This window comes from Lytechinus pictus, chromosome 10, assembly GCF_037042905.1.
Source record: "Lytechinus pictus isolate F3 Inbred chromosome 10, Lp3.0, whole genome shotgun sequence".
Lineage (NCBI taxonomy): Eukaryota > Metazoa > Echinodermata > Echinoidea > Temnopleuroida > Toxopneustidae > Lytechinus > Lytechinus pictus.
Window position 1 is genome coordinate 34820028 of NC_087254.1, and position 22993 is coordinate 34843020.

At 37.7% G+C, this 22993-nt stretch overlaps 1 protein-coding gene across 2 annotated transcripts in view; it reads right to left on the bottom strand.

The window, feature by feature from the left end:
- LOC129269535 (myosin-10-like) overlaps positions 1–15510 on the bottom strand; it is an 80272-nt gene extending 64762 nt beyond the window's left edge. For both annotated transcript variants that reach the window (XM_064105927.1, XM_064105929.1), the window contains exons 1-2: positions 15487–15510; positions 9178–9289 (exon numbers count right to left, since the gene is read on the bottom strand). The gene's annotated coding sequence lies outside the window, so the exon portion shown is untranslated. The remainder of the gene's footprint in view (positions 1–9177; positions 9290–15486) is intronic.
- Positions 15511–22993: the final 7483 nt, after the last annotated feature.

Consider the following 22993-nt stretch of genomic DNA (forward strand, 5'->3'; position numbering starts at 1 on the left):
GGGGAAGGTGAAGAGGTGTGAGGGGAGGGTGGGGTAGAGTTGTGCAAAGATTCCAATACAGATACAGCAGAACAGGTGAGAGAGAAGTATGGGCTATAGTATTAGAGCGGTGGGGAAGAGGGGTGAGGCAAGATTGGGGAAGAGGTTGTATAATAGGGTACAGTAGAGGGAGCAGTGATAGTTTGGTAGAGAGTAGGAGGGGTGGAGTAGAGGGGCGTGACAGGGTTGAAGAGGTTGTAAAATTGGAAAAGTATAAAGAGAGAGAAGTGATAGTTCAGGAGAGGGTTACCGGGTAAGAGTGATGGAGTAGAGGGGCCTGGCAGGATTGAAGAAGAGGTTGTATAATGGGGTACAGCAGAGAGTGAAGTGTTAGTACAGAAGAGGGTAGGAGGGGTGGAGTAAGGGGGCGTGGCAGGATTGAAGAAGAGGTTGTATAATGGGGTACAGTAGAGAGTGAAGTGTTAGTACAGTAGAGGGTAGGAGGGGTGGAGTAAGGGGGCGTGGCAGGATTGAAGAGGTTGTATAATGGGGTACAGTAGAGAGTGAAGTGATAGTACAGTAGAGGGTAAGAGGGGTGGAGTAGAGGGGCATGGCAGGATTGAAGAAGAGGTTGTATAATGGGGTACAGCAGAAAGTGAAGTGTTAGTACAGAAGAGGGTAGGAGGGGTGGAGTAAGGGGGCGTGGCAGGATTGAAGAAGAGGTTGTATAATGGGGTACAGTAGAGAGTGAAGTGTTAGTACAGTAGAGGGTAGGAGGGGTGGAGTAAGGGGGCGTGGCAGGATTGAAGAGGTTGTATAATGGGGTACAGTAGAGAGTGAAGTGATAGTACAGTAGAGGGTAAGAGGGGTGGAGTAGAGGGGCATGGCAGGATTGAAGAAGAGGTTGTATAATGGGGTACAGCAGAAAGTGAAGTGTTAGTACAGTAGAGGGTAGGAGGGGTGGAGTAAGGGGGCGTGGCAGGATTGAAGAAGAGGCTTTATAATTAGGTTAAGTAGAGAGTGAAGTGATAGTACAGGAGAGGGTAAGAGGGGTGGAGTAAGGGGGCGTGGCAGGATTGAAGAAGAGGCTTTATAATTAGGTTAAGTAGAGAGTGAAGTGATAGTACAGGAGAGGGTGGGAGGGGCGGAGTAGAGGGGCATGGCAGGATTGAAGAAGAGGTTGTATAATGGGGTACAGTAGAGAGTGAAGTGATAGTACAGGAGAGGGTAAGAGGGGTGGAGTAAGGGGGCGTGGCAGGATTGAAGAAGAGGCTTTATAATTAGGTTAAGTAGAGAGTGAAGTGATAGTACAGGAGAGGGTGGGAGGGGCGGAGTAGAGGGGCATGGCAGGATTGAAGAAGAGGTTGTATAATGGGGTACAGTAGAGAGTGAAGTGATAGTACAGTAGAGGGTAAGAGGGGTGGAGTAAGGGGGCGTGGCAGGATTGAAGAAGAGGCTTTATAATTAGGTTAAGTAGAGAGTGAAGTGATAGTACAGGAGAGGGTGGGAGGGGCGGAGTAGAGGGGCATGGCAGGATTGAAGAAGAGGTTGTATAATGGGGTACAGTAGAGAGTGAAGTGATAGTATAGTAGAGGGTAAGAGGGGTGGAGTAAGGGGGCGTGGCAGGATTGAAGAAGAGGCTTTATAATTAGGTTAAGTAGAGAGTGAAGTGATAGTACAGGAGAGGGTGGGAGGGGCAGAGTAGAGGGGCATGGCAGGATTGAAGAAGAGGATGTAAAATGGAAAAGTATAGAGAAGAAAGAGAAGTGAAGAGGGGTGGAGGGGTGTGGCACGATGGGTACAATTAGAAAGTAAAGTGATAGGTCAGTAGAGGGTAAGAAAGGTGGAGTAAGGGGGCATGGCAGGATTGATGAAGTGGTAGTAAAATGTGGTAAAATATATATGCTTTTCACACTGCACTTTTTCCTTAACCCCGGGAAATTGGTAGGGCTAAGGGGGGTCTTAGCCCACCAATTTCCCGGGGTTAAGCTTAGCCCACTTCGTTTTCACACTACGTTTTAGCAAAGTGGGCTAGCACGGTAAATAGTACGGTACTATCTGGCCCTGCAAAAAAGCAGGGTTAGCCGGCTTATTGTGGTGCTAGCACCAAAATTGCGGTGCTAAGAGAATGCAGTGTGAAAACGAACGGGGGTAAGGAAAGTGGGGCTAAGCATTTAGCCAATCACGGAAGTCGAATTGCACGTAAATCACGCTCTGTATAGTAAAATCATCAATATTCATGAGCTGAGGGATAGTCCGGGGTTAATGCATTATCCCCGGCTGAGCAGATAGTATAGGGTTAAGAAAGACAGTGTGAATCGAAAAAAAGATAGTATGGGGTTAAGGATAGTCCGGGGTTAAGGATAGTATGGGGTTAAGGAAATGCAGTGTGAAAAGCATAATAAAGTAAAAATTGAAGTTATCAGAAGGGTGCAGAAGAAAATTGTAAGGGTAGTTCAGCACTAAAATGTGTAGGGTATTTGTGTAGGATCACACTCTACAGGGGGAGAGAGGGGTCCAGTAGAAAGTAGAAAAGGGGACACAGTATAGAGTGTGAGAGGGAGAGAGGGTTTGACAGGGATGCATACATGTATTTAAGTCGAAGTAAGTTATCCTAGTCATATATAATCCATGGAGTTGGGTGTTAGAAATATCTGCAATCCACATTCAAAGTATCAAAGTGTATGAAATTTATAAGTAATACATTTTTTTTTTTTAATGGGCTTCACATAACATTGTGAAACTACAAATCATTAAAGAACTAATATAGACTCTATCAGGCATTTAACCATTAAAGGATTTTGTTTAATTGTACCCTTTCCATTTTTTTACGGAAAATACTTTAAAAATAAAAATTTTGTAAAATGATATAGGCTTATCATTCAAGAGATAATGGAATTCATTTTGATTCACAAATGTTGTACACATTCCTTAAAGCTAAGACATCACTACAATATGCAAAAGAAAATTTAAGGAAGCCCCACGAGGAACGTTCATTCCACACACAGACATACATACAAATTGCATTCAACACCAGCAGACTGACATACAGACATACACACAAACATACACCCAAACATACATACATAAACATACTCTCACAACTACCAGTACAGATGCAACATCCAAATTCCCCCTCCACACTGTTCACCACGGAAGCCATGACATTGACACACTCGAAGCACATACACATCAGCCCATTCTATATTCAAAGAAAAAAAATCAAATCAACTTTGTAATAACTCCCCCCCCCCCCCCCCCCCCCGCCCAAACCTGGGGAATAACAAAAAATGTAGAGTACGGTGTAAAATGGATGTCATGATCTAGTTGATGTGTCGGGATTATGAAGCTGTTCTTGAGTAAGAAAAAACTGATTGATTAATAAATGTTTCAGAATACACTGTATGCTGTCAAAAGTGCAATTGCAAAAACTGAATTGAAAATATATCATTTGAGAAGCTCTGAAGCTTACAGTCCACCCGCTGTAAAAAAAAATTGAAAGAATATCTTATCAGATAATTGATAAATGTTTCAGAATATATTTGCTGTGAATATTCTTCATCTATAGATAATGATAATAATAATAAGGTGAACACTAAAAATATAGTAAATATTCTGATGGGATTAACAAGAAAATAATGAAAATATATGGTGGCTATACACTGTATGCTGTCAAAAGTGCAATTGCAAAAACTGAATTGAAAATATATCATTTGAGAAGCTCTGAAGCTTACAGTCCACCCGCTGTAAAAAAAATTGAAAGAATATCTTATCAGATAATTCTAGTTCTTCAAAAAATAATATCTACCACTTTTAATAGTCAAAATAAATGTCCTCTTGTTATGTCATGTGTTACAATTAAAATAGATGAAAGAAAAGAGGAAATGTATCTTCACTGAAATATTCAGAATCAACCGATGGTTGAATCCTAATAGTTTGACAAATCTTCTCTCTACATGAACCTTCACCAAAGTTAAATCAAAATGATAAATGAAACTAAAGGAAATTAAAAATGTCCCAGACTAAACCGAATGATATCCTCAAGTCCCAATAATCATATATAATGTATGTAATCTGTGGAAGCTGGTGTGAGTATATAAACTGCGAATGAAAATGACAAATAAAAAAAATCAGAAAGTTTCAGATACCATCCTTGCTTTCATTATTCTTACCTGCTACACTCCATAAGTAAAGAGATGATAAAGGAAGAGAGAAAGGGAAACATATTCATGAGATCATCTTTCAAAGATATACTTCTATTTCAAAATTGATTATAAGAATAGATAAAACACCCCGAGTAAAAAGGGGAAAAGAAATCTAAAATAAATATCGAATAGCAAAAAAAAATACTAACGCAAATAATGCTCACCAAAGCATGCAATAAAAAAATACAGAAAACACTGAAAACTCAACAAATAAATCATAGACACCACATGACTTCATTTCCAAATCCCATACAAATCAAAATAAAACAACAAAACAACAACAAGCTCTGACAAGTTGATTCAAACTACAAGTATGTGGACTTCTCCTACACCTTGTTCTTTCTTTCATTCTCTCCATCTCTCTATCTCTCTCTCTCTCTCTTCAATGGCAATATATTGTATTTCCTCCAATAATAACATAAACATGGGTTATCAGTTCAAATGAGTGAAACAAGGTGAAATGTCTGTTTTGTATACAATTCATATTGGCCAAAACATTGATTTTTGCCTAAAAACTAGATTTCTTTGTAGAAAATACACAATTTAACAATGTCCAGCACTCAGAAGTAGTACACTCTAAATTTAAAGGATTCGAAATTAATCCAGATCGACTGGGAATACTGACCAGCTGAGTTTGGGCTTTATTTTCACTCTCAAGGATTAACTTTCAAATATAAAAAATATCTGAATTAAAATCATTTAGCTTTATATTTAAATCCACATCGTTAAATCTAAATCTAATATCTTGCCGATCTGGATTTATTTTGAATCCTTGGAATTTAGAGTGTAGCACAAGATTCCAAACGTCTATTCCTGAAATCAATTTCCTTCTCCCATTTTCACTTTATTTCACGTATGTTCAGAAAACATTCCATCAAGGAATAAAAGGCTATGTACAAGCCCAGGGGAAAACATTCATATGTTTTCATTAACCTTGTTTTGTGACTCGTTTTCCAACACATTGTACCATAATAAGCCAAGCTAAAATCGTATGAAGATGCCATGTACATGTAGTCCCATGTACTGGAATAAATCCTTCCCTATAGAATTCAGCTATGTACTCACTGATGTCTGGATCTAATAATTGCATTTAAAGTCTGACAGTCAGAAAGAACATTCTGATAATAAATTACCTCTATGGCCTCTTTTAAATTGGGGAAAAAATGTTTGAACAGTTGTTGGTGGCATCTTGGATAATTGAAAATAGAATGACTACTGTTTAAATATGTCCTCGCATCGAAGAAACCCTGGAATCTGGATGATATTTGAAGGCAGTATATTTCTATCACAATTTGCATCATTTTAGCTCCAGCTATTAACCTATATATTTCCCTTCATGGAATTTTGTTGAAGCCTGTGACTTTCCATTTCACAAAGCTCATTACAGGCCTGAAAGCCTTACAAAAGTTGTAGACAAGGCAGGAGCCATAATGTAGCCACATATGTGTTTTCATGTGAGAGGATCTTCAAATAAGTGTATAATTACCCAGGAATGGACCTTGAGTCTAATTACATGGCTGCATAAGCAACGTGGGGGTGGACTAGGAGTAACCATAATTCAAGTGATGTCATCGGGTTTATGAACTTGCCGACATTGGTAATTTGGAACACCTCTTCCATTAAATTGGGGGCATGCTCACAACCACCTGAACTTATCTTATGTCAGAAAAAAAGACTTCTGAAAAGCAAAAAATGTTGGAATATTTTGTTTGCTTCTGGTATATCAGAGGAACATATAAATTTTAGATTTTAGCCCCTATACAGTCACATGGATGTCAGTTTCATTCAACATCAGGCAATCTCGATAATCATCTTCCATTCATTTAGTTTTTTTACAGGATCATTTTTGTCAGTATTTTAGAAATTCTTATTAAAGTATCCTCCCTTTACTTCTTACTCCAAAGTCAGTCCCCCTCCACTTCCCCTCTCATCCCCATACAAGATCAACCCTGTATATGCCCAGGGTCGGACAGTACATGCAAATATTCCTGAAGCAATTCTAGATCTTGGCACCTATCAGGACCTGAGTTGGAAAAGTGAATTATAATATAGGCTATTTGGTTGTCAACAACATAAAACCTGATCTCCTTATTTGAAACACATCCAAAATATTATAAATTTGTTGGTGTACTTGACAGATCTGCCACATATCTTTGACAAATTTATGGCATTCCTGGGTGAGAGTTCACCACAAAAATGTTAATGTTAAATATCAACGAAAGGTGTTGATGTGATGATCTTCACATTATACTTTCTTCATGTCCCCTAGTTGTTCAACTCTATATCACTCAGTACAACTACATGTAGCATGCTTTCACTCATTAGGGTGGGGGGGGGGGGGCTTTTCAGAAAACATTTCATAAGTTAGATGATTTAAAACGACTGGTGTATGTTCTTGTGCTAAACAGGATACCCCAAACTTTTCACTTGTGTTTTAACAAAGGGATATTAAATTTTCGGAGAAACTCCTATCAAATTTTGGAAATAAGTTGAATTAAAATGTTCATCAACATCAAGAGTTTTAACTTGAATGATCATTCTCCAACATTAGCTGATACAAATTCAAATGATTGAGCACCATAACATGAACATGTTCCAGTCATTTGAAAAATCGTTCATAAAGTCATGCATGACTTACAATAAATCATCATCCAAGCAAAATACAGACTATTCCATATTTCAACAACCAATGACCTTGCATGCACAAACTCTTCAAACATAGTGCACTTTCAAAATCTCTCAAATATCTGTCCCCTATCCCTCACTTTTCTTGGAACAGGGAAAAAAAGGGAATCTTGGAGATACTATGAGCTCATTAATAATAACATAAATTAATAACTATAAAATAAATATTTACAAAAAGACTATACATTAGTCGAAAAAGAGAGGGGAAAATACCATGCAGTAACTTCACTACATGTAGTTCTTCAAAGTAGGAAAATATTTTTCATTCCAAAATTCCAAAATAGGCAATTATGAGACTCACTCAGGTTCATGGGAAAAATAAATCCTATATTAAACTTAAACAAAACTTTCATATGACAGAAAGTTGTCTTTTGAAACTTGAAAACAAAACCAAGCTTTCTGGAAGTCATGCATCAACGGCATTCAATGCACATCCAAACAAACAAAAACAATAATCTTTAGAGCAAAAATACACGTGGCAAGCATGTCATATAGCAGTTTTTCATCAGCCCGAGTTTGCTAAATCTCAATATTTTAGCCTGATTAGCTCTCTTTCAAGATAAATATTGATGTTCAAGAAAACCCCCGCTGCATGCCAAAGCCCAAGTGGGATAATTCTCGCTTGACCATGGAATGTGACCTTGAGCTACGAGACATGCGCATTTTGGGTTCCACTTCATCTAGTGAGCGATGGTAAGAAACATTCATAAAAATATATCCTGTACCATATTCTCAAGTGGGTCTTAATGAATTTGCAGGATTATTCAGCAAAGAGCACTCTTACTTTGCCAAGTTTGTCTGATGAGAAATTCTGCAGGTTGATTTGTAAGCTCGGGCTGATGAAGAACATGGCCTGGGCCTTATGTTTAACCTAAAACCATTTGATTACACATGAAAACTATTTAACAGTACCTCAAACAGTGTTGGACATACTTCACAGATTTCTATAAGAGGCTTTTAAAGTTGAAATTATATAAATTATGTTTTGCAAAATGATATAATAAAGGGGATGTTGCTAGCTAGTTGCTACCTTTTGATAGCAACATGAGTAAATATTTAATAAAACATGATTTTCCTTTAATTTCTTTTGTTAAGTTAAATCTTAACAAAATCCAATTACCCAATGGGAGCTGGGTGATACTTGACTTGTATTAAGTCTTTAGTGAATGGAAAGTTTTATAGCACTTAGAGCTAAAGGTAATAAGCCATACATTCGGTTTTCAGAGAATAATCAACAAGCTATGGACCGTATCACTTCTAAACTGAAGATACTGTACATATTTCCAACACTGTCTTGGTGAGTCTCTGTCAGTAATAATCACGGCCCAATTTCAGCAATATCAATATTGGCATTTTATTTGAAAAGAGAAAAGATATCAAGTTATACATAAAATGCATGATAAATACATGTCATATTATAGCACCATACAATTATCACTAAAATTCATAAATATCTAATTATGGTTAGAGAAGAAGTTTATGTATACTTGTTTGCTACTTTTAATAGATATTGGTAATTTACGTTAGAACTCCACTTATAAACTAGATTTCTGCCAATAAAGCATTAATATTATTAGATATAACAAAAAAAATTATACTTTGTTAATGAAGCTGAATTAAAACATTTAATGTTAGACCATTGATCGATATCACAAGAAAAAGGCTGCAATAATAATTAATCGCACTGCTACAAATTAATCAATTTGCTCTTTTTAACGTTCTATACTTTAAAAAAAATTCAACTTAACAGGTGGTTTTAACTAAAGGCACCAATGAAAACGCATTTGAAATCATTGGATATCTCTATTTCACCGAAGCAAGCAAAAAAAAATCATGACTTCACCACTATTTAATAGATTTAATATGGTTATTTATATTCAAAGTGATTGAGATTGTGATGATCATATCCTCATTTTAGTAGTGAGCAGAGATTTTGTCCGGACAAATATGTGTCAAGTCACTCGAGTGCTTTCATAAACTTGTAGATAAACAAGCTCACCAGTGTGCATCATGAAACAAAGTGTTTAAGGCCGACTTATCTGCATTTTCTGAGAAAAAAACATTATCTATTCAATGTCAATTTCATGAAAGATCTCCGTCACAAAATGTGTATTGGAAAAATATTTCATGTCAAATCCTCTAATATCAATGCACCGTCAGCATCAAATTGAAATGAGGAATAGCATTCCAAAGATTTATCAAATTGTCATTAAAACATACCAATACAAAATCTCTACCCACTGGATGTCTAGTGCAGGCGTTATGTGGTTAGCGAATTAAATAGTTGCATTGCTAGTTGAATACTTACTTGTATACTGTGGATTGTGGCTGTGCCTTTGCCACCCTTGCTGGCTGCTATATGTGCTAGGTATTGGATAACTTTCTTGGTGTTCTCTGTCTTTCCAGCTCCAGATTCTCCACTGGATTTTAATGATATTAAGAAAAAAAGATAACAATAAAAATAATGTTCAGGTTGCCTTATAATGCAAAGCTAAGCAATACAAGTCAAACAGTATAGCCCGTATTCTGAAGTCGTGTTTAATTTTAACTCTGGTTTCAAGTTGTGGTTTAACTATAGAAAGCCAGTTGTTACAGAAATCTCTAACAGTAGAGGTTCAATGTATCAGCTCATTTGACTCCCAAAACATTATTAACTGCCTGGGAAGGATAAGTATGACAGTTGTCTTCACCATTAAAGAATTAGTAAAGAGCACAGTAAACATGAGAAGCATTCACTGTAAACAAAATTTTGAAACGTTTGGCTTCCCATAATTTTAGCACAGAGTTAGACCATGGTCTAAGTTAAACCCGCCTTCAGAATATGTGCCAATGAGTCTGACTCTAACAACTTTAAATTTGATGAAAGACTAAGTTCTGAACCTAATGAGATGGAAAAAAATGTATAGGGAATGTTAAATTTGTCTTGACATGTATAATAACCAGATCAAGCAAATCACATGAAAAATTAGCTTTTCACAATATCAATAGGTGGTTTCAGACCGCCTCGAAGTTCGTCAGTTCCAGGTATTCTCTGATCGGGAAATTTACCCCGATCAGAAAATACCAGGTATTTTGGTAATGTGAAAGCAAACTACGCGTAATTTCCCCGAAAGAAAATACCCGCTAAATAGTAGGTACTTGGCGAAATTACGAGAACTTTCGCAGGGATTTTTCCAAGGTCGCAGGTATTTTGGCGATGTGAAAGCAAATTACGGGAACTTTTAGCCCAGCGTGTCGTTGGGTGCGGCGCCGTGGGTGGCTGCTGGGCTAGTGATTTTGAATCTCGCGCCTTGCTTGCTTATCAGACCATACTGCGCATGCTCGTTACTTCAGGAACTACTTCAGGAACTTATCCCGAAGGGTATGTTTTAGGGCGGTGTGAATGCAGGAATAATTAATGGGTATTTTTCAGCCTAAAAAAGTTCTCGTAATTTAACGGGGATTCTTGTGATCGAGGCGGTTTGAAACCACCTACTCTTGGTTTTACCAGTGTTCTTCTACTATTACCACCATTTATCTATTTTCAACCTGAAGGACAATGTCTAAAAAATGCAGGAATGATGCTTTAAAAATTGCAGGCACATACTGTGATACTTCTTAGATTTGGCAGAGTTTTTTACCATGTTTTTGTTGTGTCTATTTATTTTTTTTATTCAGAGGAATACATACAACACATTCCTGATCTATCTTACAAAGCCATTTGATATATTTCTATTTAATATATTCAAGTTCTCAGGACTTTTGATTGCCTTCAATTCCAAAACTCAACAATTCATTTCTCAAATATCTCACCCATTTCTCTCATTCTGATTTCAGTTTCACTGATAATGCTATGTTCTGAGTCTAGAGCAAAACCTTTGTATCATAATTGCGTACAAGAGCGAAACCAGGGAAACTAAATATAGATTAAGATCTTTTTCTCAATTTGTTTTATTCTACAAAAATCTAAGATACTTCATCTGGTCCCCCTACATTGAAAAAAAGTGCTGTACTTTAGAGTCAAGGGAGTTCACAGTCAAATGTGACAAACATGTTTTCACATTCTTTCCAAAGTGACATATTCCATGGGGCAAAAAAAGTAGTGAAACAAGCACAAATATCATTGAATGGAACAGCAGATAAGCTTTCTTTCTTGCACTTATTAAAGTTCTAGTTTGAAGGCATTTGATTGGTTGGGTCAATGTAGATTGATAGTTATGGAATCTAACAGGTAATAGAAGTCAAAAACAGAAACACCTAAGTAGTTCAACTAAAGTATTCAATCAATATTGGGTCATATTTTGCTAGTGCAAAACATGCAAAACAATGCTCCTGGCAAAGAACTCTACCTAAAAATAGTGCTGGAATTCAACCTTAATCACGATTGTATTGTCAGATTACACAGACACTGCGTCAAAACATGATTTAGATTACAAATACCCTTTTTACACAGGATTTTCTTAACCCCGGACTATCGCTAACCCCGTACTATCCTTAACCCCGTACTATTTTTTTTCCTTTTTACACATGCCAAATTGTTATTGCTAACCCCGGATAAGGAAAGCTTGCTTTTCACACACGAAACTCGCTAACCCCGGACTAGTGGTTTTTGTCGATCATTCGTAGTACAAAGTACTTCACTCGTACCATTTAACACACGCTACAATTTCCTTAACCCCGTACTATAGGTGGGGCCAAATTGCCATTTAGCCCCACCTATAGTACGGGGTTAAGCTTAGCCCACTTTCGTTTTACACTAGCAATCTTAACCCCGTACTATCGCTCTTAGCACCGCAATTGCTGGGATAACCCTGCTTTTTTGCAGGGCCAAATAATCCCGTACTAAAGGTGGGGTTAGCCCACTTTGCAAAAATGCTGTGTAAAAAGAAAGTGGGCTAAGCTTAACCCCGTACTATAGGTGGGGCTAAATGGCAATTTAGCCCCACCTATAGTAAGGGGTTAAGGAAATTTTAGCGTGTGTAAAAAGGGTATAAGGCTGCTTGACCTCAACTGTCTGAGGGTAAATCAACTGAATATTATGAATCTTTAATATTTCCACTTACCATTTTTGAAGTGGTCATGGCTAATAAAATTTACTTAAAGTGGAAATCATTGTATAAACTTTTTTAGTTTCTTTGAAATAACTTTAAGGGGACAGACTTTAAAAAATATCTTCATCAATTTAGTGACATGATTTTGTTTATGTAGAAAGGAATACATAAAATAATACTTTGTTTGCAAACAAGATTCAGAAATTGTTAGTAATCATAATCATGTCATGTATTGAAGAACTTACATCACCAAATTATAAACTATTTCTTCCTGAATTGTGATATCCATAAGATCACAATTTTGAAGACAAACATTTTTTTCCTGTTACAATTTTTTAATGAAATCCCTACTTAACCATTGGTGTACACTGGTGGGGCCTAGGTGAGCCTCATGCAGCGAATTGCCACCTTCTGGCGACATGTCATATTAGGTTCTGACAGTCACATGGAAGATATTAGCCAGGCACCTTCACGATTCTTATCAGTTCCCCCTAAGATCATATTCCATAACAGTGCTTTCAACTATCATAAAGGTTAACCAAGGCCAAGACAGGTGTCTGAATGAACACTCCTGTGCAGGAGGTGTTGGTCACTGAATTCAAGCAATGGGTTTTACTCTTCTTGAGTGAGTTAGGAAGGAGGGCAGAGTTGGTGTGTCCATGTGCAAGATTTATATCTACTTGGTCAACAAGCAGTTGGTCTCCTTCACAAATTGTCTAATGGGCTAAACCCATTTGGTCTAATTTACTTGGTATAATTGCTAATTTGGTATAACAATCACTTGGTCCAATATGGGGCATCTATCATTTGGTAAAGCCCCTTTCACAATTGACGTACGACCATTTGCGACCTTTTGGTCGTGCGACAGGCTGCAACAGGCATCAATCGCTAGTCATCTCATAATATCGCACAGAGGCTTTCACAGTTGCAACAGCTGTCGTACAACAAAAACAACCAGTAAACCCCGTTGCACGAGTAAGTCGCATATGCTCTTATTGTGCTCGTGCGATCACATGCGAGTGTTGCACGAGGGATTGCGAGTGGAACAGTCGCATACATGCGAATGAAACGGTAGTGCAATGTTGTAAGCCGTTGCGATCGGTCTTGCAACAGTCTTATGGCCCATATTATTATCGCAACCAGTCGCAAGACAGGTCTCTGTACATGTAGGTCGCTTGCACATGTGCAAGTGTTGTACGACCTCCAGTCAAGTAAATGCGACTACTTAGTTGTGCCACCTCTCGCACCAAGTCGTACAACGTTGAACGACACTCGCACGATGATCGCCCGAGCGATGGTACGACCCCGGGTACGGCCTGATGCGAGTGAATCGATCGTATTTGATCGCGTTCGGATTTTGAACATGTTCAAAGTTCAGATGTGACCAGTCACGACCACCTCGAGTTTGTGCGACCGTCTACAACGACTGCGAGTGCTCGCAAGACACCAAGAGATCGATCGTGCAACAACAAGAAAAAACTGTTGCAGGCGGTCGTAAACTGGTCGGACGTCAATTGTGAAAGGGGCTGAACGGTCGCATACAAGCGAATGCAACGGTAGTGGAATGTTGTAAGCCGTAATTTCGATCGATCTTGCAACAGTCTTATATTATCGCACCCAGTCGCAAGACTGATCTCTGTAGGTCTCCAGCACATGCAAGTGTTGTACGACCTCCAGTCGACTAAATGCGACTATACTTAGTTGTGCCACATCTCGCACCAAGTCGTACAACGTTTAACAAAACTAACACGATGGTCGCCCGACCGATGGTACGACCTGTTGCGAGTGAATCAATCGTATTTGATCGCGTTTGGATTTTGAACATGTTCAAAGTTCAGATGCGACCAGTCACGATCACCTCCGACCACCTCGAGTTTGTGCGATCGTCTACAACGACTGCGAGTGCTCGCAAGACACCAAGGGATCGATCGTGCAACAACAAGAAAAAATTGTTGCAGGTGGTCGTAAACAGGTCGTACGTCAATTGTGAAAGGGGCTTAAAGTGCCTAGCTAGTCTTGTTTCCATTTTTGCTGCTTACTTTTTCACACTTTGATTTACCTTCTGTGGAAAATTTGGAGTAACTTTCTACACCAACGAGGCTATAAAATATATGTGTTGACAACGTAATTCTGAAAATTTAGAGCTTTTTATTGCCTACACTTAATCTGGTTTCCACTTCTTTTCTGAAAATGGCGAAGATCAAACAACATGCACATTGTAAGTGTTGATGGAAACAATCCAGGATGAAGCTTTTGATGAATTTTTCATCATTAGAATCAACCCTTTGTTTTGTCCTCATTTCTTTTTTTTTAAATCATTTCAGTGTGGACATACTCCCCCCCCCCCATATATTACCTGTGTTGATGGTGTATTGAATGTTATGTAACAAGACTATTGTATTCATCACCTTTATTTATTTCATTGTTTGTGCTGGTATTCATCAACTGAGATGTTGGGGTTTTTTAGCTTATAATTAATAGCTATTCTGTGGCGTATCAAGGTAAGAATAAACTGCGGGGACAGGGGGTCAAGCACTGAAACTGAACCCTTTCTAAAATCTGAAACCAGGCAGGGGTGGGGTATGGGGAGCTTGGGGTGAAGTCACCTGAGATGCCCTCTCAAACAATGAAAACTTAAAGAGCCCTGGATATTCTCAGAGGGTCCCATGCAAAATGTAATACAGTATTGCAAATCAGGCTGGTGATCTAAAAGTGCCCCCCTCCCTCCCCCCCCCCCAAAAAAAAAAGTGGGGGACTCCCTGTACAATGGAAAGTACTGACCTCATGCTGAGTTCCAAATTCTGAAATTAGCTACTTCTTCACTTGTCCATCAAATAAAATTTTCAAGTTTTTTCCATCTGTCTTTTATTTTTCCTGACTTTTACTCCCACTGAATGTGGCAGCAAGGGCACAAGGCCCATTTAGCCCCTAGAAATATACTGTTGCTGGGAGTTAAATTCTTGTTTCTTAAAATTTACAAATTTTTAGAGCAGGCAAAGAAAAAGCTGTATTTTAGAATTACCGCAATATTGGCAAACTATTGTCTGAAAACAAAATTCCTATTTCTATGTTAAAGAAGGATGATGCTTCAGTCATAAATAGAAAATACAGCTTTTTTTGAGCTGGGCTTAAAAACAATTTTTAAGATCAGGTTTTAACATCCCAGTGGCATAGAGTTATACCCCTTTCATAAACCCAATTATGCGGCTAATAGCAGCATAATTTGGTCGTAAAATCGGAGGAGGACCAGAGTTATCCGCATTATTTTGATGCTGCAATTATCCGCATAATAGCGGCATCGGGACCAGATTTTGACTTTATGAACGCATTTCCAAACAATGCGGATAATTGCCATGGTGCGGTCACAAGGTCACCCTTTTCCAACACAACCGCATCGGAGGGGGCGTGTGCAGTTGTCATGACGATTATCCGCCTTTTTCAGGACGGGCGCTCGTAAAAATAGTGCGGATTATTTTCGGAGTTTGTGAACGCAATTTTTATTGAATTATCCACATCACTCTTAGGCGGCTAATTGGAGGATAGGTTTATGAAAGGGGTATGAATGATGCAGTTTAGGCCATACTCACGTGCACAGGATAGCCTGATCCTCACGATCTGTACAGAAAAGAAAAAGAAAATGTCATGTTAAAAAAAGGGTATTTCTGCATAAATGCAGTATTACAAGGTTTTCATGATGACAATAAAAACAAATAAAATCAACATCTCCTAATCAAAGAAGTTGATAGCTCAAGTATGACCTTTTCTCAACATATAGGCCTACAGCTTTAAAAGTATTATCTAACTGAGATTAATATATATACACTGTTGGTCATAAAGGTGGAATATTTTTTTTTCACCAAATTTTTAGAGCGTAATTATTACAACCTGATTTTAATATGGCATTTATGGTGCATGATAACCACTATACTTTATTATTCTGCCTTTTACACACGTTTGACAGTGATATTTTACAAGTTTATGTCCTAAGCGATGGATGTCATGAGCATGGAACAATGACGACAATATACAGTAAATTACAGGATCATGAGATATTTATTTTCAATCTTTCTCAGTTTTCCAGATGACTTTTTTTGTGATTTCATGGACAAATTTGCATCAAACTTGAGTCATTGTTCTTTATACTCAGTCACTAGTATTGGGTATGTCCACCCCTGGCACGAACCAGCGCATGCAGACGTCGTGGCATGCTGTTCACTAGCTTGTTGATGACGTCAACAGGCATAGCGTCCCATTCTTCCCTCAGAGCATCTGCCAACTCCTGCAGATTTTGAGGAATGACCTCTCTGTCGTTGATGGCTCGGCCTAGGGCATCCCATGCATGCTCTATGGGGTTCATATCCGGCGAACAAGCTGGCCATGGCAACTGTACGACGCCCTCTGCCTCCAGGAATTCCCTTACTGCAGCGGCCCTGTGCGGTCTAGCGTTGTCATCCTGCAGTCGGAAATTGTGCCCATACACTCGTCTTGCATATGGAAGACAGTGGAACTCCAAGATATCCCTGTAGGCGGCGGCGTTGACGTTTCCGTCCGGAACCACCAGTGGCGTTTTCCCTCCATAATGGATGCCGGCCCATATCATCACTGAGCCGCCTCCGCCTTGAGTCGTCTCGTGGATACATTCATCGCGAAGGTTTTCCCCGGCTAATCGACGAAATCGTTGTCTCCCATCCTTTCGGTCAAGGATGAACCGGCTCTCGTCCGTGAAGACCACATGTTGCCAATGTCCTGGATGAAGCCTTCTGTGCTCCCTAGCCCAGAAAAGACGAGCTACTCTGTGGCGAACAGACAGGCGTGGACATTTGGTCAACCGTCGTGCTCGGTAACCATGTTGGAGCGATCTGCGATTAACGGTTGACCGGGAAACATTGATCCCATGATATCTCCTCCACAAGCGACGAAGACGGCTCGTGGGCAATTTCCGGTTTCTGCGGCTGAAATTCAACAGTTGGCGATCATCTCTTCTTGTGGTCAATCTGGGACGTCCTGGAGATTTCCGTGGCCACACATTCCCAGCCTCACGTTGACGTTTCAGGATCTTAGAGACTGCACTCTGTGATATCCCTAGGACTTCTGCGATATCAGTCTGCTTGTAGCCCTCCTGTCACAGTGCTACCACTCTCTCGCGTGTTGCTGTTGCCGTTTGACCAGGCATAGTCCAGGGAACGTCTCTACCAATTTTTATTTCAAACGGTACAAGGAACTCGAAAAAATGCAAACTTCTTATACACAGTGCTAAATCAGGGAAAGGGACAGAATATCATATGCATAGGCTTTTATAGTCTACAACAAAATAATTTATTACGTAATCCAAATTTCTCATGTTATAATGTCACCTGTGTAATCGGGAAACATTATGTAATCACTCAATTACCATTTTTTTCTACGCGTAGCCTTTCAAATACCAACAAAACTGTCGATTTTTATTCAAAAATATTTTATTCCACCTTTATGACCAACAGTGTACATGTATTATAATAATATGACTTATGTGTCAGTCCATAGAGGATGTGCAGGTATGAAAGCCTATAACTCTATTAATTATAATATGTATCAGTTAATGCAACATTGAGGCTGTAATGTAACTGAATAGGCCTCATTATATTATATTTTCAATGAATCAAACTTTTGTTGAAGTATAAGACGGATATATTGTCAACCTTAGAATATCAACCCCTATATACAGCACTTTCCTTGCAATATGAAAATTTAAGAGAGAATGGAGATATAAGAGAAGGATCTGCAGTATATTATCAAAGGCAGTGTGTCCACCCACTGAGAGGTAAATTGTTTACAAATGTGTAATCCAGCTCAAACCTGAGGATTTCCTCCCTGGAGTTGAATATTTCCGCAAACCAACGGAACACGCAACATGCAGGGACTCATAATAGTACTTCATTCGCTTTCATGCTACTACAAACATTACACAGTTCATTTTGAATATGGGAGTGTAGCATTTCAGTCGCATTAAAGGTAAAAGACAGTAGTTGCAGCAAACAATTATTTCATGAGTAATTCTTTTAAATTAAGGTTAGTTGTCAAAATATTATTATATATCTAGAACTGGTACATTAATGTAAACCTTTTCTTTCTAAAATCATGAAATCTTAGCTCAAAATCAATAATTCTGATGATCACTAACACAGAAAAGCATATGTGGGACAGTGTATTAATATTGCTTCGAATAATGCCCGACATTTGATGGAATTCTGTGCTTATATTGCTAATTTCTCAGCAATTATGCAATTTCTTCCAGAGCTATTTGGCACATATTTTGTATTTATACAGTATACAAACACTTTGGTGGTAATTTCATTGGATTCTGTTCGAACTCATTTTGAGATTGTTACCAGAACTGGTATTTGTCTTTAAATAGGAAATTTTAGCCATATTGAATGGGAGAATTCAGGTAAATGGAACATCCGCTTAGGGGGGGTTAACACAAACATGCTTACATCAGCCTAAATATATTCCAATTGTATTATTGACCGAGTATTATGAAGTGATCATGCACCATTAGCTTTCTATAGAAACAGAAATATGACCTCAGTACTGAACAAATCTTTGCAGATAGGTCAAGTTCATGGATTGTTGCTTATTAATTGGAACCAATAGAGTTCATAGAAACCACACAGCATGGGATCTACATTGTATGTGCAATGAGAGTGCTAAACTAAATCAAGATCATAGGCAGGCCAACATAATGTACAAGTAGCATTTAACTTCTTTCTCTTTTAATACTTTGTTACATGTGTATTTGTAACACTGCATCATATTCCTACCTCACATGTGTATATAAAAATACTCCTTCTAATATTAGTTTAAATGTGTGTTGTAACTATATATATCATGGAAAAGAATGGATAACTTCATTTCATTTCTCACAGGGGTTTGAAGACAAAACATTTTTTTTTTATTATGGGGGTGTTTGTTTTATCTGATGATTGGATGATTATCTGTAAATATATATTTCTTCTGTTTGTATTTTATTTTTGTTGGCCTAATGAAACATATAATAGCCCCCAAAAAACAATGTTGAGATAATGCCATTACTATTGGAATCATGTCGGTCTTTGGCTCATGAAAGAAGCTGTGACCATTTCATCCCCCCCCCCCCCCACACACACCCAAACACCTCTGACCCTGTATTGATCATTTAGTATGTGATGATTTTTGTGTATGATAAATTGTAGAAATTACCCCCCCCCCCCCCCCGGAACGATTGCTAGCTTTATGCTTTATCTTCAACATTTTAATCCAAAATGATGTTTTTCCTGTATATCTACTTGCAAATGATTTGTTCAAGGTGTATTATCTATGGAAGAAGTTTCCATTGATATTTACCATGAATCTCTGTTAAATTCAAGCTAATGCTTGCATACCATTAAAGCTTAAGAAGCTCATGATATTCCTGGTTACCTTGCATAATGTGTGTGCCAAGCTAACAAAAGGTTTAATGGTATGGTATGCAGAGGAAAATATCATGTTTGTTTTAGTGGGTATTTAGTAAGGTGATAGTAACAAATGTAAATGAAAGAGGCCCTGTATTTACCAATGTGATCCCAGTATTGATAAGGATTGTTTGGATCGGCTAGTTTGCAAGGACTCTGACAGTAAACAAACCATGATAAAACCTTTCACAGAAATCCTATTTCAACTATTTTTCTTTATTTATCAATGGAGGATGTAGCCAAATGAATGAGTGTGTTTGTAAATATGAGCAATTATATTAATATGAGCTGCAACAAGTAAACATTCTTATGTATTTACTTATTCAACCCACCTCAGGTAAGGAATTTTTAATGTCGCCATAAAAAAAACACGCTGTATTCAACTGATTTATTGGAAGACAGTGAAAATCAGAAAGGACATTACTACACACATGCATATCAGGGAGAACCTTAGATTTAGTGTAGTATTTTTGGTGGAATAGGTTCAAAAATTACCTTACTTTCAAGAAAACAACAAACAGCCATTCCAAAATCAACTTCCAAAACAAATCAGCCCCTCCCCCCTATTTTATAAAGAAGTGCCACTCCCCTTCTAAAGCCAAGACACATCTCACTATGGGGTATATAACAGTGGGTACACCAGTGATCAGACACACAAGAGGAGACAAGAATAGAGAGCAAATAAAAGAAAAGAATGCATGGAATTCACCACCACCTTTGTTCTCAGAACAATTCATGGTACATACACTCATCTCACCTCTTTGATTGCTACATATGAGTGATCAGGACAGAGAATGATATGGAACACTTCACATGATTTGTATCAAAAGTCCTTGCTATCTGATCTACTTTCATGCTTTTTAATTCATTTTCTTATCTTTTTTTTTCTTACTTATAATTACATTACTGTTAAACTAAAGCTAAATCCTAAAGGAGGGTCATGGATATTTGAATGGTCAGATGAAATAGCATAAATCCTAGATAATTATTACTTATAGAAATCACACTGGCCCATATTTTGGGACAAGTGCTCTCTAATACAGAGGTGAGTCAGATCGAGCAAGTAAGTTTTGTTTCTACTTCACAGTTAATGATATCTGCAAAGTATATATAAACATCAATAAAATGGAAGAGGAATTATGGGAACATAATATAAATTGGTCATAAAAGATGAAAGATTTATCTTTTTTATTATGGTTTCTACTGAATGGAAAATTTGCATTTTGATGGTTTTGGAAGAGTGCCAAATATAGCTCATGTTCTCAATGATGTATACAGTAAATTAAATGATATTAAATACTCCTCTTGTCTCATTCGGCACTTCATAAACCAATTCATACAAACATACTCTCTCAACTTTAAACTCTCGTATAAATGATAAGATGTCATATCTATAGGCCTAAATATATCGTTTTCTGAATATCATGTCAAAATCTATCACAAAATTTTTGTCTCAAAAGGTCAATGTTTTGCTTGCTCACTCACAGCTTTTTAGAAGTTATATGCCATGTCTGCCCCCCCCCCCCCTTATAAATTTTCAGCTCATTATGCCACAGCTAAGCTTCCATATGTTATGCCTATGGTCTAATAATTATTTCTCAAGCTTGAAGTTTAGAATGGTAGATGCTACTCTAGTATAATTTGCATTATAAATTGTTAATACCAAAGCTTTAGGTAAATGATAGAAAACTGATAGTACAATTTTGCAAAGTTCTACTTCTTAGGAAAGGTCCAACACACATCTTTAAACATTACACCTGGACAAAAATAGATGCATCCTTGAATGATTTTCAAATGAGCAAAATTTGTCATTCCTTTTTCAAGGGTATTTAAGATATATTTCAGACAGTATACTTAAACCTAAAACCTGTAACAAATATGTGTGAAAATCCTGAAGCCTTTGCTAAAAGTTTCAACGTTATCATTAAATATCAAGAACTGGAAACATCAACATCTTTGAGTTCACTGGCAAGGTGTTTCCTCATAGATAAAAAAAGTTGCATTCTTTTTGTTGTAAAGATCTGGGGGGGGTGTGACACAAAACCGAACGCTTGATCTTAGGGCTGATTTTTAGGACTGATTAGACTGATCATAACATGCAATCAATTATAAAAATCATCATACAACTTGGTTTATACTGTACATGGAATGCCCCTGTAATCCAAAATTCATGGGAGAAGTTACAAACCGAAGCAGAGGTTTCTGGATTCAAGTCCCAAGTCATGTATTTTGTATGGTGATGTTAAGGGTCAGTGCCAGATGTAAATAATCAATTGATATGTGTTTGTTAATTAATTACAAACAAATAAAAACACACAGACAGACATAATAAAATGTATGATCAATCACTATGCTTCAGCCCCTGGATTGCTGAATATCTATTAGCTATAGCCTGAGTTATGAACATGTTATGAGTGATGACATACACCCTCATCAAATGTTCTATAAGGGCTACAGAGGAAGCCATGGTTCAATTTTGTTCTGATTCCAGGCATAGAGGGGATCAACCGTTCTAGACTCTTCTTTCCGCTAGACTCCTGTTTTGGCACAACTGTTTCCCTCTTTATATCAAATATGTGATATTCTGGGTGTATATTCACAACTCTCATTTCTCAAATCTTCATGAATCTTACACATGATACAGAATTTGATGATAGAAATGGTTCTGTGCATCAATGGAATCATTTATTAGAGAAATGGTTTATTTGTTGTTTAGAATTAATGTTGAAAGCTGTATGCAAAGTGCATAGAAAAGTTTGAAGTGATCATGCGATTCAGGTATCTGTTTATTACAAGTTTATTACATGCATGATGATGCTTAAGGTAATATTGGGTTTCCAATTTTAAACAAATGTCTCTGCCCATTGGGCCAACTTTTTCATTAATTTCAACTTTCTTATTCTCTCTACTATCATCTAAATAAAGAAATCTCCATTTATCACATGTAGAGCTTCTGTAAGTTCCGTTGTTTCCCTTCTACTTTCCCATAGAGATAACAATCCAATGTCATATCATTATAATTTTGTGGTTGATCTATTTATCTCTTTTGTATGTGTAATCTCAATGCAATGTTACCCAAGGGAGGTCAGCCAGTCTGGTACATGTACAGTATGCAATTGTCAACAAAACAGCTGAAGAGTGCCACACCCCTTTTTTTAACCTACTGAGACCATCACTACTTTGCTGTGACGACATTGGTCTGTTGTTATACACACTCAGACAGGTTGGATGACCTCATTCTTAAGACCAAAACCCACTGGTATGTATGGTATCTGTCAAATGACGAATGAAATACCCCAAAACCATTAAATCAACACTAGGTGTTTCAAGAAAAAAACTGTATTCATCATTCCATTGTAATGAGCACATAATTTGCAAGCACTCTAATTGTGACGACCGAGGACCAATTTCAGTGAACAAACCATGATTTGGCCTCTTTGCTACATAGATATTTCTGATAGAATGGGAAGTATGATAAGACATGAGCTGAAGAGAAAGAATTCATGAGAATAGATTAACAGAGACACCGCAATGAAAAAAAGACACAGCAGGAGTCCAAACATTTGCACATAAGCGAATAACAAGCTTATAGGTTTGTGAATCCATCACCAGACAATAATGCTAT